The following is a 6380-nucleotide window of genomic DNA, read 5'->3' as shown; positions in this document are numbered from 1 at the left end:
TGTTTTCAAATAGAAAAGTCTGTATAATGAAAACTTAGTGAAATCTGAACTCTGAGATCTAGTTAGAAGGAACAGGGCAAAGCTGGTTTCTTACCTCTGAGAAACACTGATGTTACATAAGACTGTACAGGGAAACACTGAGGAAAGAGCATGGGGCTTTTTCTGGCTTTCTCTTCCCTCCCTCCCACCACCTCCCCACTCCCCACCCCCACCCCACCCCACCCCCACCCCATCTACTAGGGTCTCCCTAGGTAGCCCAAGCTAGCCTCTAACTTAAGCCTCCTGAGTGCTGGAATTACAGGTGTATAACTCTTTGCAACTTTTCTGTAAACATAAAAGCATTCAAATACATCAAAAATAACTTACTGCAGTAGCATATATTGCATTATAATCACCTTAAAAGGTTTTTTTTTAAGCCGGGCGTGGTGGCGCACGCCTTTAATCCCAGCACTTGGGAGGCAGAGGCAGGCGGATTTCTGAGTTCGAGGCCAGCCTGGTCTACAAAGTGAGTGCCAGGACAGCCAGGGCTACACAGAGAAACCCTGTCTCGAAAAAAACCAAAAAAAAAAAAAAAAAAAAAAAAGGTTTTTTTTTTTTTTTTTTTTCTGGTTTTAAAAAAAAAAGGAATCTGCTTTGTTTGTTTTTCTCAAGAGAGACATTTTGTTTTTTGGTTCTCCTACTGCTTCTTCCAGCCTCCACCCTGCACTGGAAATGAAACCCAGGGCCTCCACTGTAAGAGCTTTACCACTGAGATATATTCCTAGCCCTTATTTATTTTTGAGACAAAATCTTGCTAAGTTGCCCAAGTCAGCTTTAAAAAAAACTGGCGGTTTTGTTTTTTAAGTTCTGATGCTTTTAAATATTCTGTTTATTTGGTATAGACTATCAGTGAACAAATGGGCTTGGTTTTTTCACCAGAATCCATGTATCAACATGGGTAAATACGTTTTATGGTATAAATCCCCAAGTGACTGATGCCAAGATAACCTGACTGACTTTTGGCATTAACTGGCACTGCTGCCTCCAGCTCATGGCCTGGGAATCGGGAACACCTTGCCTGAGTGTGGTTAGTGCTTTTCCTATTCTGAGGAGTACCTGCTTTTGGAGCTGGGCAGGGAAGAACTCACCACCACAAGCATGATGAGTGGGGACATCCGTACAGCATTATTTACTGTAACAAATACTTTAAACTTTAAACTTCAAAACTTTAAACAACAACAAAATGGTATGTATAGAATGAGAACCATTACAAAATCACCTGCATTTATGATATAAATATATATTAACTGAAACAGAAATAGGTCCATGTGAGAAAAGAGATGTCAAGAATATGTGGGAAGGAAATCATGCAGTTTCATTATACAACCTGAGTCTGGAGCCTGCTGCTTGTTGTGAGTCCCTGAGACCCTCCTCCTGTCTCCACTCTGTAGCACCATATTCTCTCACACACAGACATCATACACAGGCAATAACGGTTAAACTTAAAATAAAATGTAAATAAACAAATAAATAAGGAGACTGACATGGTGGTTTAGACCTACAATGCCAGCACCGTTTTACATCAGAGTTCCATTAACTGACCAGTGCTACAGTTAAAGCCTGTTTCAAATAAAATAAAAGTTGAGGGAAAGCCAGATCTGGTAGCACATTTATAGTACTTGGGAGGCTGAGGCAGGAGGAACCTGAGGTTGAAGTCAGGCTTGACTACACAAGAGCCTGTCCAAAATCACAAACAAACACAGCACCAACAGAGAAGCCCATGGCTTTTTATAGTGGTAACACATACATCATGTGACACAGTGGTCCCCCCAAACCTTCCTGTGAATGTTTATAGTGGTTCTGTTCATAACCACCAACAAATTGGAACCAATCCAAATGTCCTTCAAATGGTGAGGGATTAGTGTACACTCAACAATAGGCTATTACCTGGCAATAAAACTCAACAAGCTGCTGCTGTGCACAGAAACTCAATACACCTCAAAGACACTGCATACAAGTCATCTTTACAGGTTCCATTCTGGATGGTTCCATCTCTGTGATCTTCTCCAGAAGACAAAGCTACAGTGATGGGGGCTGGGGAGGTGAGAGACGACGCAAGGGGACTGGAGAGAGATTTGGGTGGGAATTATACTACACCCTGATTGTAGTGATATAGCTACACAGGTGTATACTCATACTGACATTCACAGGTTTCTAAAAGCTATAAGTATTTACGGGATTCAAACCTTTATATTAGGGGGCTGGTGAGATGGCTCAGTGAGTAAGAGCACCTGACTGCTCTTCCAAAGGTCTGGAGTTCAAATCCCAGCAACCACATGGTGGCTCACAACCATCCATAATGAGATCTGACTCCCTCCATGTGAGGAGTGTGTCTGAAGACAGCTACAGTGTATTTACATATAATCAATCAATAAATAAATCTTAAAAAAAAAAAAACCTTTATATTAGTTTTTCAATTAGTGAGGTTAAAATAGTTTCAAATTTATTTTATTAATGCAAAAAACAGTCAACTTGGAACATTAACAACTGACCTTCCGGAAATGTACAATAATTGATATAATAATAATAATAATATGACAATATAATAATACTTCAAAAGGTCCTAAGATTAATTAGTAAACTAGTTACTAGCTAGTAACTACCTACTTAGTTAAATAAATATTTATACACAGTATATATAAATTTGGGTATAAAAATTAAAAGACCACTGCAACCAAGGAATTTGTCCTTTGGATGACCGGGTCCCAATGATATTATTTTCTGGCCCAGGGTCTCCATGAGCTTCCTGAGTGCTGGGTTCAGGTGTGCACCTGCTGTCTAGCCTGATCAGTGCTTCTGACTGAGCTGTCTCTGAAATACTGTCCATGTTCATACACTATTTCTACAAAAGTCAATGTTCACTAATGGGTTCTTGTGTTTTCATTCTGTAACCAATGTACCTGTAAGCTGTTGCTTACACAGGACCAGTGTTAAAGGTTAAACTACATAGTTTTAAAAGTCTTCTGTATACTGGCAACATAGCTTAACAGGTAAAAGTGCTTGCCTGCCGGTAAGCTTGCTGACCCATGCTCCGTCCCCAGAACCACATGGATGAGCTGGGAACTGACTCCAACTCCTCCGAGTTGTTCTCTGTCCTCCGTAGGTACACCAAGGCAATGCAGCGTGCTCACACTACATATGTACACATACAAAAATTTAAAAGTCTTTCCATATGTTCACGAGTTCTATCAACTTAACCCAACACAACAGGTTCCAGGATGTGTATGTGTGTGCGCATGTGTATATATCAAGTACTGTTAAGCACATCGTGTTACAGAAGGTCATTGCTTTAAATGTGATACAAAATGGCACCCAACCTTAAACCGTTTTGGAATTTCAAATCTTGAAAGAACTGCCACTCTATGTGGGATAAGACTGTACGAATATTGATTTTTTTCAGTACTTATTTTTAATTTTGCGTATGTGTGTCCGTGTGGTGCTATGAGCACATGTGCATACAGTGCCTGTGGAGGCCAGAGGAGGGCCCTGGAGCTACAGGCAGGTGTGTGTGGGCCTAGTGATCTGGGCACTGGGAACCAACCTCAGGTCCTCTGCTAGAGCCATAAACGCTCCTAACTATTGCGCCATTTCCCCAGCCCATAGATGTAAAATCGTATCCCTGATTTTCCACTCCCATTATCTGGTGAGCGGCTGAACCTCTATTTTAAGAGGTTGCTCTTTGTGAAACATACATGGCAGTGAGTTTTCTTTTTCTTTATTTTTTTAACCTTTACTTTTATTTTATGTGTATGGGTATTTTGCCTGCATATATGTCTGTGCACCATGCAGATGCAATATTGTGGAGGCATCGGATCCCCTGGGACTGGAGCTATAGGCAGTTAAGATCCACCATGTGGGTTCTGGGAATTTAACCAGGTCTTAATCCCAGCACTCGGGAGGCAGAGGCAGGTGGATTTCTGAGTTCAAGGCCAGCCTGGTCTACAGAAGTGAGTTCCAGAACAGCCAGGGCTACACAGAGAAACCCTGTCTCAAAAAAAAAAAAAAAAAAAAAAAAAGAGCAGCAGTGCTCTTAATAGTTGGGCCATCTCTCCAGGCCCAGCAATAGCTTTTCCAAACTGTTGGCCCGAATAGACTTGCAAGACAAGGCACACCCAGCTTTAGTCCCAGTACCTCGAAGGCTAAGAGGCAGATCTCAGAGGACTAGCCTGGTCTACATACTAAGTTCCAGTCTCAAAAACAACCGAACAAACCAAACTTGTCAGCTATACCTGATACTGCACTCTTCCCACTTAGGACTGCTGTCACTCAGAAGACAACCTCCCCGACTTCCTCCCTACGCGAAGCTGAGGTCACTCTCGCACTCATCTAATCAAGTTGAAGCTACAGCTATCACTTGCCTCCTAGCATCCGCTTGGTCACTGCTTTCTCAGACAGGGCACTGTAAACATTCTAGTTCACAACTGTGGTGAGGAATCCTGTGTACATAAGGGTTAGCAGTACCCAGTAGCACATCCCCATCTCAGTCCCAAAATTAAAAAAAGAAAAACCTGGGGCTGGTGAGATGGCTCAGTGGGTAAGAGCACCCGACTGCTCTTTCGAAGGTCCAGAGTTCAAATCCCAGCAACCACATGGTGGCTCACAACCATCAGTAATGGGACCCAATGCACTCTTCTGGTGTATGTCTGAAGACAGCTACAGTGTACTCATATAAATAAAAATAAAGACAGGGTTTCTCTATATAGCCCTGGCTGTCCTGGAACTCACTTTGTAGACCAGGCTGACCTCGAACTCAGAAATCCGCCTGCCTCTGCCTCCCNAGTGCTGGGATTAAAGGCGTGCGCCACCACCACCCGGCAAATAAAAATTTTTTAAAGAAATACTTAAAAATATAGAAATACGGGCTGGTGAGATGGCTCAGTGGGTAAGAGCACCCGACTGCTCTTCCGAAGGTCCAGAGTTCAAATCCCAGCAACCACATGGTGGCTCACAACCATCCNTAACGAGATCTGGCGCCCTCTTCTGGAGTGTCTGAAGACAGCTACAGTGTACTTACATATAATAAATAAATAAAATCTTAAAAAAAAATATAGAAATACATCTTTCAGGTATTGTAATTAAAAACAAACAAACAAACAAAAAAACAGGGTTTATGTTCACTAGGTAGACTTGAACAACTATATAGATGACTACACCTCCACAGTTGGCTCAGCTGTAATACTTAAAGGACATTTCTCATCATATTATTTGAGAATCAGAATACCTTCAGGGGAGCAGCAACTGGGAAGAGCAGGCGAGGTTTCTGGGACTTCAACCACCTCTCTGCTTCTGAGCTGGTCACGGTAGCAGCACCTACATGCCAGCTACTCAAAAGGCCCAGGCTTGAGCTGAAGAGTTCAAACCCAGTCTGGACAACACAGGAAGAGCTTTAAAAACATCCGGAAGCTGGAGAGATGGCCCCGAGCATTTTTTGCTCTTGCAGAGAAGCCGGTTTGGTTCTTAGCACCCTCACAGTGGCTCACAACCATCCATAATTCCAGTTCCAGGGACTCAACACCCCCTTCTAATCTCCACAGACACAGAATGCATGTGGTGCACTAACATACATGCTGGCAAAACATTCATACACATAAATAAATCTAAAATAATTTTATTTTAAAAACATGTCCATTCCTGGTGCACATGGGGACAGAGACAGGAGGATCTCTGTGAATTTGAGGCTAGGCTGGTCTACATAGGGACTTTCAGGCCAGCCAGAGCTACATGACCCTGTGACAAAAACAAAACAGCAACAACAAAACAATTTCCTCTTTTGGGTACTGATTACACAGAAAAAATTTAACAAGCAGTACACCCATGATTATTTTCTATTTTTCTATTTTTCTTCTTTTTTTAAAGATTTATTTATTATTATATGTAAGTACACTGTAGCTGTCTTCAGACACACCAGAAGAGGGCGTCTGATCTCATTTCAGATGGTTGTGAGCCACCATGTGGTTTCTGGGATTTGAACTCAGGACCTTCGGAAGAGCAGTCAGTGTTCTTAACTGCTGAGTCATCTCTCCAGCCCTTTTTCTATTTTTCTGTGTGCACTTTAGTAAAACTTTACCTTAAGAAAAAAAAAAAAAAAAAACACACTGTCTGCTATTCCAGAGGTTCTGTGTTCAATTCCCAGCAACCACATGGTGGCTCACAACCATCTGTAATGAGATCTGAAGCCCTCTTGTGGTTGTCTAAAGACAGTGACAGTGTACTCACATACAATAAATAAATCTTTATTTAAAAAAAAAAAAAAAAAAAAAAGGGGCTGGTGAGATGGCTCAGTGGGTAAGAGCACCCGACTGCTCTTCCGAAGGTCCAGAGTTCAAATCCCAGCAACCACA

The 6380-nt window shown here is 42.0% G+C and overlaps 1 long non-coding RNA gene across 1 annotated transcript; it reads right to left on the bottom strand.

Moving 5' to 3' along the window:
* Nucleotides 1–607: 607 nt before the first annotated feature.
* Nucleotides 608–4583, bottom strand: LOC110304171. The gene is made up of 3 exons (XR_002379024.2): nucleotides 4023–4583; nucleotides 2438–3917; nucleotides 608–2225 (listed from the first exon to the last, which is right to left on the bottom strand). It is a non-coding gene; the product is annotated as an uncharacterized LOC110304171 (long non-coding RNA).
* Nucleotides 4584–6380: the final 1797 nt, after the last annotated feature.

Source organism: Mus caroli, chromosome 11 (assembly GCF_900094665.2).
Source record: "Mus caroli chromosome 11, CAROLI_EIJ_v1.1, whole genome shotgun sequence".
NCBI classification, from domain to species: Eukaryota; Metazoa; Chordata; class Mammalia; order Rodentia; family Muridae; genus Mus; species Mus caroli.
The sequence above is the reverse complement of the archived record's forward strand: the minus strand, read 5'-3'. Positions and strand labels throughout refer to the sequence as shown.